The 11,203-nt window shown below is 45.6% G+C and overlaps 1 pseudogene; it reads left to right on the forward strand.

Moving 5' to 3' along the window:
• Positions 1–5,574: 5,574 nt before the first annotated feature.
• On the forward strand, positions 5,575–5,692 carry LOC124799381 (annotated as a pseudogene).
• Positions 5,693–11,203: the final 5,511 nt, after the last annotated feature.

Here is an 11,203-nt window from a genome sequence, read left to right on the forward strand (position 1 = left end):
GCTGAACTAGATGCTCCTATGAGAAGTGAATACCGCCTCCAAGGCTACTCGTCGATAACTCCCCCTGGCAGCGTGCATACAGACCGCCGCCGCCCGAGATTTTTTAATCTCTCACTCAGTACCCCAGTACGTTGCATCGGGCCTCAGTTCGCATTGCACCTCAATATGTCATACTGTGCTCTAGTCTTCCGCAGTGATAGTCGTCGCCTCGCACCTTAGCTAGCTGTGAGGGAACATTAGTCATTGTATAACACTTGTGACGTGGACACGGACAAGATTCTTGAAGTTAGGTACTCAAGTGGTTCCTGTAATAAAGTGTATTTTAACCATGTGTGCATTTTGTGTTGACGTGAGAGGAAACGGGCCACCCACCTATCATGCCACCCTCTCCTCATCCAACCAGGAACCACAAAACATTACAGGTGAACACAGTCATAATAACTGGCGACTATTATGATCAACAAGTTTTGTTTCCTTTTCAAGTGTTCTAGATTGTTGTAGCATAGCTGTCGTTACAGTGATTCTATTTGCCCATTTCTACTTGTTGTTGCAGGTATTACAGGAGGGGAGCTGCAGACCTAATCTATTTCTCTTTTCAGAGGCTTTGCACATCGCTTTTCTATTTGTCTTTTCCTATTTCGCTGCAATTAGTTACCTATAGATTGGCTATCCCGCCCCCTCCACCCTCTCCCCCAGCTCCTCAGCCGCAGACTGCTCCTGCTCTGGAACTGAATCAGATTTTTTCAGTTTCAGGACCAGAAAATCGCCACGTTGCTGTCTACTGTACAGAAATAGCTTGTCGCACAAGCTGTGTCGGCTATCCAACCGACCAACCAGCCGCTCCAACAAGTTCCACCAAATAACATTCCACCGTTTCGGTACTGCCATAAAAAAGAAGAGAAAAGGCTCGAATATCTCACCCAGTTCCAGGCCCACTGTCACATCCCAAGAGTTCAAGGTGCTGTGAAATCTCATTATTTCCGGTCCGTCACGGGAAACTCTGTGTTCCGCTTAGTTCAAAAACTCTTCCCTAAGTCGCCTCCGACGCACTCTCCTATGACGAAGCAGTAGGTGCATTAAGTGAGTATTATGCACAGCAGCTTCACCTCGCGGCAACCAGATTTCACTTCTTTCGCCTTAAGAAAGAGCTGGAACAGACGTAACGTCAGTGGTATACCGACTATAGGGTCTCACTAGAAAGCGTAAATTCAAGAATAGTTGTGGCCACTTTTATAGTGACCGTGATGCGATCACATACAATGCCCTGTTAGCAGAATTAGAGTACAGATTCTTGAGTACTCAGATCCTTCGCTCCATCAAGTGTTCCAAATATTAGGGCAGTCCGGTTCCGGCGCCACAGTCGCCGATAAATCTGATCAGATCCCGATTTGTCGGGTCGAGTCGCGTCTTGCCCGCGACCGCTCCAGTCAGCAGCCACAACGAGCGCGCGCATAGACGCGCAGACAGCCTAGTAAACTGGCCGGAGTGACCGAGCGGTTCTAGGCACTTCAGTCTGGAACTGTGCGGCCGATACGGTCGCAGGTTCGAATCCTGCCTCGGGAATGGATGTGTGTGATGTCCTTAGGTTAGTTAGGTTTAAGTAGTTCTAAGTTCTAGGGGACTGATGACCTCATATGTTAAGTCCCATAGTGCTCAGAGCCATTTGAACAGCCTAGTAAACAAGTAGTCAGGACTGTAACTTTAGTGAAGTCTTGCCCTCGCTGCTTTTCTCGCCCTAAGCGGCAGGTTTCACATTCTGTGAATGCAGTGTTTATAAAAATCGACTACAGGTTCATGCAGTAAATGAAGTATGGTTGTGCCCTCAGTGCGACGCCATTCCAACAAACTGTTTGTAACACTACAAATTGGTGGCGGTCGTGTTGACTTTCAATTGGACATAGGTACTTCTGTAACTTTGCTTAATAGTGCCATGTACGAACAGTTAGGCTCACCACTCCGGTCAAAATCTATCACGCACCTCACTGCATACAACGGAGAGGAAATCCCAGTATTTGGACAGTGCAATTTTCCTACCACTTACATATCTCACACTATGACCGAAATTTAATGTGTTACAATCAAGAGACAGAGAAAATAGTTTTTACTGAGATTCGTTTGACTTTTTTGGCATTAGCATCCAAGACAATGTACCTTCTGTGGCTGCTTAAGGAATTTTCTCAACTCTTTGCTGATGGACTTGGAAAAGCTAATAATTTTGTAGCGCACATTACCCTGAAAGACTATGCACAGCCTACGTTTCTCCGGGCTCGTCCCGTTCCCATTGATTTACGAGACAAAGTAGCCTGTGAGTTACAATGGTGTGATTGCTCCAGTACAAACTAGTCAATGGGTAAGTCCATTGGTTTTGATGCCCAAGTCTTCTGGTCGCATTCAGACTTGTGTTGACTTCAAAACTACAGTCAATCCACAGACAATAATTGTCACTTATCCATTGCCTCGCCCTGAAGAACTTATGGGCAGGCTTGGTGCAGGGCATTATTTTTCTAAAATATATTTGCATGATGCTTATTTGCCTCTGCTACTAGATGAGGAATCACTGAAAGTCTTTGTTGTAAATACACACTTAGGACTATTCAAGTATTTGCGTTTGCCCTTCGACAGTGCCTCCTCACCCGGAATTTTTTAACGCTACTTGGAACAGCTGACTGCTCACGTGCCGTTCTGTTCGAAATACCTTGACGTTATTGTAGTCTCATGTAGTTCACCAGAGGAACACAATGCCAATTTGTGTACTCGTTTTCGAATATTGTCAGAAACAGGTCTCAAGTGTCGACTTGAAATGTGTGACTTTTTTCATACTGAACTACAGTACTTAGGTCATGTGATAAACAGTCATGGTGTGCACCACCTCCTGTCTCATTTGCTTGCAATCTGTGAACTGCCTGTTCCTCGCAAATCAATCTGAAATGCAGGGAGTGCTAGGCAAGCTGACATACTAAATTCGTTTAATTCCGAACGCTTCACGGATCGCGGCTCCTTTGTATCGCTTGGGTCGGAAAAATGTGCCTTCCCTGTGGACCAAAGGAGCGTCACGACACATTTCAAAAATTCATCAATACATTGCTCAGTAACAGATGTATCGTACATTTTGATTCTGCCAAACCAGTGATTTTGCAAGTAGACGTTTCCTCTTACGGAATTGGCGCTGTGCTTCGGCACAGAATTGGTGCACAAGACAGACCTACTGCTTCTGCCTGAAAGTTGTTAACTCAAACTTAGTACCATTATTCAAAAATTGAAAAAGAAACTCTCGCTATTGTGTCTGGTGTGACAAAATTCAATCTCTATCTGTTTGGTCACAAGTTCTGTTTAGTGACAGATCACAAGCCTTTGCAGTCCTTGTTTCATCTGTCAAATCCGGTTCCTACACGTACCGCTCCAAAATTGCAACGTTGGGCTTTGCTTCTATCCCAGTATCAGTTCGAAATTGTTACAGACCTACGGCAAAACTTGGCAGTGCTGACGCCCTTTCTCGCCTTCCGATCGGCCCCGACTCTGATTTTAATTCTCTAACGCATCTTGTTGCCAGGCCTCTGAATTGCTCCAATCTTTAATAATAACAATGGCGTGTGACGAGGGCCTCCCGTCGAGTAGACCCCTCGCCTGGTGCTAGTATTTCAATTTGACGCCACTTCGGCCGCTTGCACGTCGATGGGGATGAAATGATGATGATCAGGACAACACAACACCCAGTCCCTAGGCGTTGAAAAATCTCCGACCCAGCCGGGAATCGAACCCGGGCCCTTAGGATTGACAGTCTGTCACGCTGACCACTCAGCTACCGGGGACGGACGCACCAATTCTTTCCGTTGAATTACAGAAAAATTGCACAGTCCAGCAGAGTGGACCCTTATCTTACGATTTTGTTGCGTTACATTCTCACGTCTTGGCGTCGTTCATTGAACAGCATCCAGAACTCAGTAGTGCGCCGATACTTTGCTTGTCGGCATAACGTTTCAGCAAGGTGTGATCTTAGTACAATTTGACAGTGGACAACTGCGTGTGCTCATTCCTACAGTGTTGCAAAAGGATATGTTACAATTACTTCACCAAGGACATTGGGGAATTGTTTGCACTAAACAATTAGCGCGGCGGCATTGTACTTGGCAGCGCATAATCTCCCACATTGACCAGATGACGTCATAGTATACTCGGAAAACCAATCCGTTCCGCCACAGACATTCTTTGCTTGGACTAAGACACAATCCTAATGGGAATGAGTGCACAATGCCTTTGCAGGACAATTCTGGAACACTCGTTGGCTTATTGTGTAGTCTTTTAGAAAGTTTCCATTTGTGGCGCTCATGACTGTACTGTTTTCCATAGCAGCATTCAAGTATTGTTGTCAATTTTTTGCATTGGAAGGTTGCTCTGAAGTCACTGTTACGGGCAACGGCCACAGTTAACGTCATATGACTTTGAACAGTTTTGTGAACGAAATGGCATTCGTCATCTAACAAGTGCTCCGCTTCACCCGCAGTCCAACGGAGAAGCGGAATGCTTCGTTCACACCTTCAGACAACAAATGGTCAAGCTTCGCACTTCCCACACACGGGAACAGGTGCTGCAACTCTTTCTCGCCTCCTATCATTCCCACCCACGCGACGGACCGTCACCGTTGGAACTTCTGCATGGCCGCCGCCATCGGTCGCTGCTACACTTCCTACATCCACCACAGCATCCAGCGCCGCCAATGATCTGCAAGTATCGCTTTGCGCCGAGCGATCTTCTTCTTTTCAGGGTTTATTGCAACCATGAGCCCTGAGAAAGAGGTTTGATCCAGGACTTGATAGAAGGTCCCGATGGTTTGCAGCGCCGCCATCAGAACCAAACTCGTGAGTGACATTTGCCCCGTGAATCTGCCGCTTTCATTCCCCCAGATTCACGACCTCGCGGGACCGTGCGGACTTTGCAGCCGCTCGATGGTGCCACCGGGCACCCCAGCAGGAGCGGATGGATGATACCCCCACGCTTCTGCCGTCTCCACTCGCCGACCCGATGGACGTGGAATCGCCGTCGCCGTCGCCACCGCTGTCATCACCCCAGGGCACGCCATCAGACCTGGAGCTTTGCACTGGCATTGTTTTCCGAAAGATGTTACTGTTTTCTCGGAAGCCAGATGGCGGGTACAGTCGGGAGTACGCCATCTTCCACAGTTGCAGCTCCCGGCTCATCTCTATATCTAGCGTTCTGTCTCCCTCCCTGTTGTCATTTGCACCTTCCCTACACAACAACAGTGCGACATTTTGGGGTGGAGGAATGTGCTGGCATAAGCTGTCGCCATCACACCAGTCAGCAAAGATGAAGTGAATATCGATAGGCGCGCTTGATCTTACTGTCACGACAGAGGCCAGAGACACGCCGTCAAGCAACACCCCGCCAACGTCCTCTCGACAGCATGTATTTAGGCCACCGCCAGTGAGCGGGCCTCACTAATTCTCACTCCAGTTTGGTATCTGTCAGTTCAAGTATGGAGCAGATATAGTTCATCAAAGGGTACAACAGTACATAGCAACCAGAGTAGTGACTATAGCAAGAGGGCTATTACGATCAGGCAACGGCCTTGCCGCAGTGGATGCACTGGTTCCCGTCAGATCACCAAAGTTAAGCGCTGTTGGACGTGGCTGGGACTTGGATGGGTGACCATCCGGTTCACCATGCGCTGTTGCCGTGTTTCGGGGTGCACTCAGCCTTGTGATGCCAATTGAGGAGCTACTCGACCGACTGGTAGCGGCTCCGGTCAAAGAAAACCATCATAACGACCGCGAGAGCAGCGTGCTGACCACAGGCCTCTCCTATCCACATCCTCAGCTGAGGATGACACGGTGGTCGGATGGTGCCGATTGGCCACTTGTGGTCTGAAGACAGATAGCTGTGCTATTACGATGATCTTGTACTACAGCACATAGACTCTATTGAAGATAAGTAGAAGAACTGTGTTAATCCACCTGTGAATTTGAGTTGTAGAAACAAGATACCAAGAATTCACGACATACGCTTCCTTGGGTACAAGACTTTACACTTATACCCAAGAGAGTGTAATTCGACTGGTAGTTTATCGAGAATACCGCCTCCTCCTCTAATGCGTCTTCTACCACACATGTTATGCTACAGAGGTGGTTGTAGTCTGCACACCCTGTTATATAGCAAATCGTTAGCATCGATCCAACTGTTTTGTGATGTGGGAAAACCGAGCTATCTAACAAACGCTTTATTCCTTCGACGCAATATGACCCTCTCTAAGAGATACACATCTGGTTCCGAAGTCTTCTCTAACTCTTCTGTGTAAAAGCAGTCTGCAGTTTCAAAACTGCTGCTGTCCTTTAAGAGATAGGTTCTAGGATTCTTTTTGGGCACTTTGGAAACTTTGAATGTCTTGGTTGACCAGTTTGGCGTGTCTGACTTCCCAAATACTGTCTCATGTTTTGAAATACGTCCTGAATCACCTACATTAAATTGACGTTTGCGTGGATCTAGCATTTTAATACGATTGTATACTGTATCTAGAAGTTTATTATCACGAACGTCGATTGGTCTCATATTGATTGTGTGATGTTTGGTTCGATGTACGGTGTAATTATTTGTCGGAGGACTCAGTCTATTTGTGTGAGCCACTAAGATTGAATCGCATCCACACTTGTGATTTCACTGTTCTATTCAGACGTTCCACGATACTCGTCTTCAGTTGGGTGAACGTCGAATAGCTCAATCACGGTCTTGAAATATCTGTTGTAAAAGTCGTCACCGTGGTCAGTTCGAAGATTGTCTGGGCTTCGACTCGTCCCTGTCTTTACCAATTGGTCAAACACCTGATCGACATCCTTCCCTGTTTTCTCTCTCATGGGTAATGCCCAGCGAAATTTAGAATAAGTATCAATGACCATTAAAATATATTTGAATCCGGTATTCACACGTGAATATTCCGTTATGTTGACAAGATCCATCTGTCACAGGTCGTCCAAACTTTTAATCATAACGTATCTTCGAGGGTTTGTTTGGCGTGTTGGTTTGTGCAGTTCTCGGACTACAGTCTCCATACTTATTCGATGATCGATGATACCTCTCTCCCTAAGCTCAGAAATTACTGAAACAACTTCATTTGCATGAGCTGTTTTACCAGAGGCAGCTGATGTCATGAGCAGTCGTAGCCGATCTATTAGCTCAGGGCTGGGGTCATCGTAATATGTATATACTGTGGGAGTCGATTGTTCAGTCTTTTATGCTGAATGTCAATACCATCACCATTGCATTCTCTTTCACCATCAAATATGGGTTTCATAATGGCTTTGTATTTCTTCGGCTTTTTGCATTCTTTTTCAGATCAGTCAAAAGCAATATTTCACGATACATTTCCAGATTTTTAGGAGAATAATTTACAGTTTTTGTGGGTCTTAGCAAATAAGGTCCAGTAGACCGCGTGTTCTTTGAAACTGTCCACCGTCGATCTTTATTGGGTTCTCAGTTAAATTTATATGCTGCACTGACACCGAATGTTTTGTCTATCCTAGAGTCACCGTGACGGTTAGTGAAACCGCCAATAGTGTCGACATTGTCGCCTTTGTGTAATTTTACTGAGAGTTCATTGAGGGATTGAGTAACTGATATAAAAGTTTCTCAGTGTCCGCTCCTGCTCCAAATGCCCTAATCTCAGCAACCGTAACTTCTCTCGAACGGCCATCCGTGTTTCGATGGCTTTATACTTATTCGACATCTCGTTGTATACTTATCTAATTTCCGTCCAGCGTGAGGTTTTATATATCCGCTCTTCTTCTTCTTCTTCTATTGCTCCCCCTTCTCGGTAACAGCTATTTTCCCTTCAGTTATGTCGCCTTTTTCTTTTCAATTGCATTAACCCGTTCATACAATGTCCCCTTCTCAATAACAACTGTTTTCTCTTCAGTTAAGTCGATTACTTTCTTTTCGTGCGCATTAACCCGATCATTCAGTGTATTGTTCAGTCTAAAAAGGGTATAACAACACGTCTCTAGTTCCTTGCGTATGCCTCCAACTTTACATTCGAGAGTTAGAAATTTCGCGTCCACGTTTTGTCTATGCGCACCCATCCTATCAGACTGATATCCCAGAATGTGTGCAACTTTATCCATGGCTATAAACATAGGAAATTCTGAAATTTTTATTGTTTTATCAGCAACGAGAAACCCATATTGTAAGTAATTCCAGCAATCTGCAAATATCTTGACATAATCGTTAAACGACGTGTCGGTTCCTACATGAGTCTGGTAAATCTGTTTTAAATTCAGATTGTCCTACATGAATGCTATAATTAGGTTTGCATTATACCTCACCAGCTGTTTTGGGATTCTGGAATATGTCTGACTCAAATAAAATACATCAACAACCATATGGCGACCAAAAGAGAAAATCGTCGAATTTGAATTTGGTTTTCGACAGCAACGTCGTCAAACAGGAACACCGTGTTTGGCTTTACTTTTTCTGGTATAGGGATATCACTGTATCATGTATGTCACACCATGTACACCCCGCAATATCTCCTGTAATAATTAGTATTTGGGCTGAAACAGTGTTTTCGAAAATACACATACATGTTCAAAGCGGACTCCATTCATATGTGTTAGCAGCGACATGAGAAAGTTTGTCTTGCCACAGTTGGATGGACCTACAACTATTGAAAAAAAAAAGAACCTGCGACCGTAGCGGTCGCTCGGTTCCAGACTGTAGCGCCTAGAACCGCACGGCCACTACGGCCGGCACAATTATTGCACGTATGCTGTTGGGAAGGAGTACGCCATTCTTCTTCCGGTCTTCTTGCACGCCGCCATAGCTCCAATCGCTTACAACAAAGTCTTCTTGCTACACACACACTGCCATGATACCTAATACGTCATGTATTGGCGTGCAGTGGTTTTTATAGAAGATAATGAACACTATGCCCTGCCATGATACCGACTATGGTTCAAATGGCTCTGAGCACTATGGGACTTAACTTCTAAGGTCATCAGTTCCCTAGAACTTCGAACTACTTAAACCTAACTAACCTAAGGACATCACACACATCCATGCCCGAGGCAGGATTCAAACCTGCGACCGTAGCGGTAGCGCGGTTCCAGACTGTAGCGCCTAGAACCGCTCGGCCACCTCGGCCGGCGATACCGACTATGTCAGGTCTGGTGTACAATGGGATTTTACAGAGAATTTAGTTAAATGACATAATTTTCCGCTGTTGCATGTTTGCAGTCAAAATATTGGCTGCTATAGCTTTAGTACTTACAATATAATGAGAAGTAAGAAATAAAACACATACATAGTTATATACCTTTTTTATTTAGTAATCATACACAGGGTGCACTGCATCAACAGGTTCTTCCTTTATCTTAACACCAGTACAAAATATGGAAAATAAAGCCTTGTCAGCATAGAATTCAGCATGTGTTTCTCTCGAACATATTGGGAGTAGATTAGTTTCCGTTGGCGCCTTATTGACTAACTCTTCGAAGTCATTTTCATATACACTTCATACGGAGATACTTTGCAATGTCCCTATACACATCTTTAATACAAGGCATCCATCTGTTCCGGCTTTTCAACACAATGGATAGCACCGCCTGTAAGCCGAACAAGTTTGTAACGGTGAAATATTGTACGTAAATGGATGTGTCACCAGATTCCACATGGTGTGCAAAGTCATTGTACACTGTTGTAACGGACAGAGCTAGGGTAGCACGGTTAATGTCCAGAGGATGACGGCTCGGATGATAGTCGGCGGCCAACTGCTGCTTGATATAGACTATTGCACGACAGAGTTCAACTCATTTCACGTCCGTAAACCGCACCAAAACACTTTTAGCTAAACTCTCGATCTCTATTACAACAAGCCAGTCTCAGTCTGCGGGTGCTTCTATACCAATATGTATAAGCTTCGAACGACTAGCGGTTAAATCATACACTGAAGTGAACAGTAGTGGCGTACAGGGCTTTATTGGTATCTTCTCATCCACTACATCCTAATTTTGTACCTGCAGTATCACTGGGATATTCTGCTATGGCGCATATGATGGGGCCCAGCACGCACCTGCGTCACTCTGATTAGAACCCCTGGTGCACTTCAGAGAGTGATGGGCTGGCTGGGTGTCTTCAACCGGCAATAAAAATTCATTGTGCTACTCCAATGAGCTGACAAGGTGCGCGACAAGATCCCCAGGTGCTGCCACTGCTGCCGGTCCCAACAGACCTCTCTGCTGCAGACCTCCATAAGCTGAAGGACGTCGCATCCACTGACGAGCAAAGAAGGAAAACCATTACAAGCGATAATAGCAGCACAAAGACTTCATTTTTCTCACCCGGGAGTAAACACAGACATTAAGCAAGGGTTACGTACTCTCCTGCGACTTTTTCCTGTTCTTCTTCTGCTACGGCTTGGCAGCACTGGAAAATCTCGGATGATGCTTTATGCTGAGAGCAACTGGGGCTGCAGAGCTGCTGGATCCCCAATATTATCGGATGCTGCGTTGCTATTGGTGACTGCCAATTTCAAGCGCCTCGTGGAATAATTCAGATTTTTTTTTTTTTTTTTTGGGGGGGGGGGAGATTTACTTGGTTTTTTCATCCAGAAGGACTGGCATTTGAGACCCATAAAGGCACCGCCTCTTTGAATTTCACACCAATTCCTGGCTGGGGGTTGGGGTAGGACGTCAGCACAGTCCTGGGACAAAGAAATTACCGCCAAAATTCGAAATTCTCTCCAATAGGGTCGTGGGGGAGGGGGAGGTGTGGCGAAGGTGGTGAGGTCGGTGAGGGGGCGGGGACCCACGTGCCGACTGGGGAAAACACATGACTTCTCCTGGGGTTGTGGTTGGGGTGGGGAAAATTAATTGATCAATTTAATTAATTTGCGTATCAATTTAATAAAAAAAATTGTACTAGCAGCCCCATCTCCCTACTACTCCTACCACATGCCATGGACACAGCCTTGTGGTCGTCAGTCAACATTTGTGATACCTATCTGGAGAACGGTTTTCACATTTTCAGGCCTTCAAGCAGCACTCTCTGCACAGATAGCACGAAAATACCAAGTTTGGATGCGATGTGTACCACAATCATTCGGCGATTCTCCGAGACAACTTTCTCCACACGCTCGATCATGTTGGCAGACCGGATGACACGAGGCCGAGATTGTCTTGGTTTGTTGTCACATGACGTTCCG

Source organism: Schistocerca piceifrons, chromosome 5, assembly GCF_021461385.2.
Source record: "Schistocerca piceifrons isolate TAMUIC-IGC-003096 chromosome 5, iqSchPice1.1, whole genome shotgun sequence".
NCBI classification, from domain to species: Eukaryota; Metazoa; Arthropoda; class Insecta; order Orthoptera; family Acrididae; genus Schistocerca; species Schistocerca piceifrons.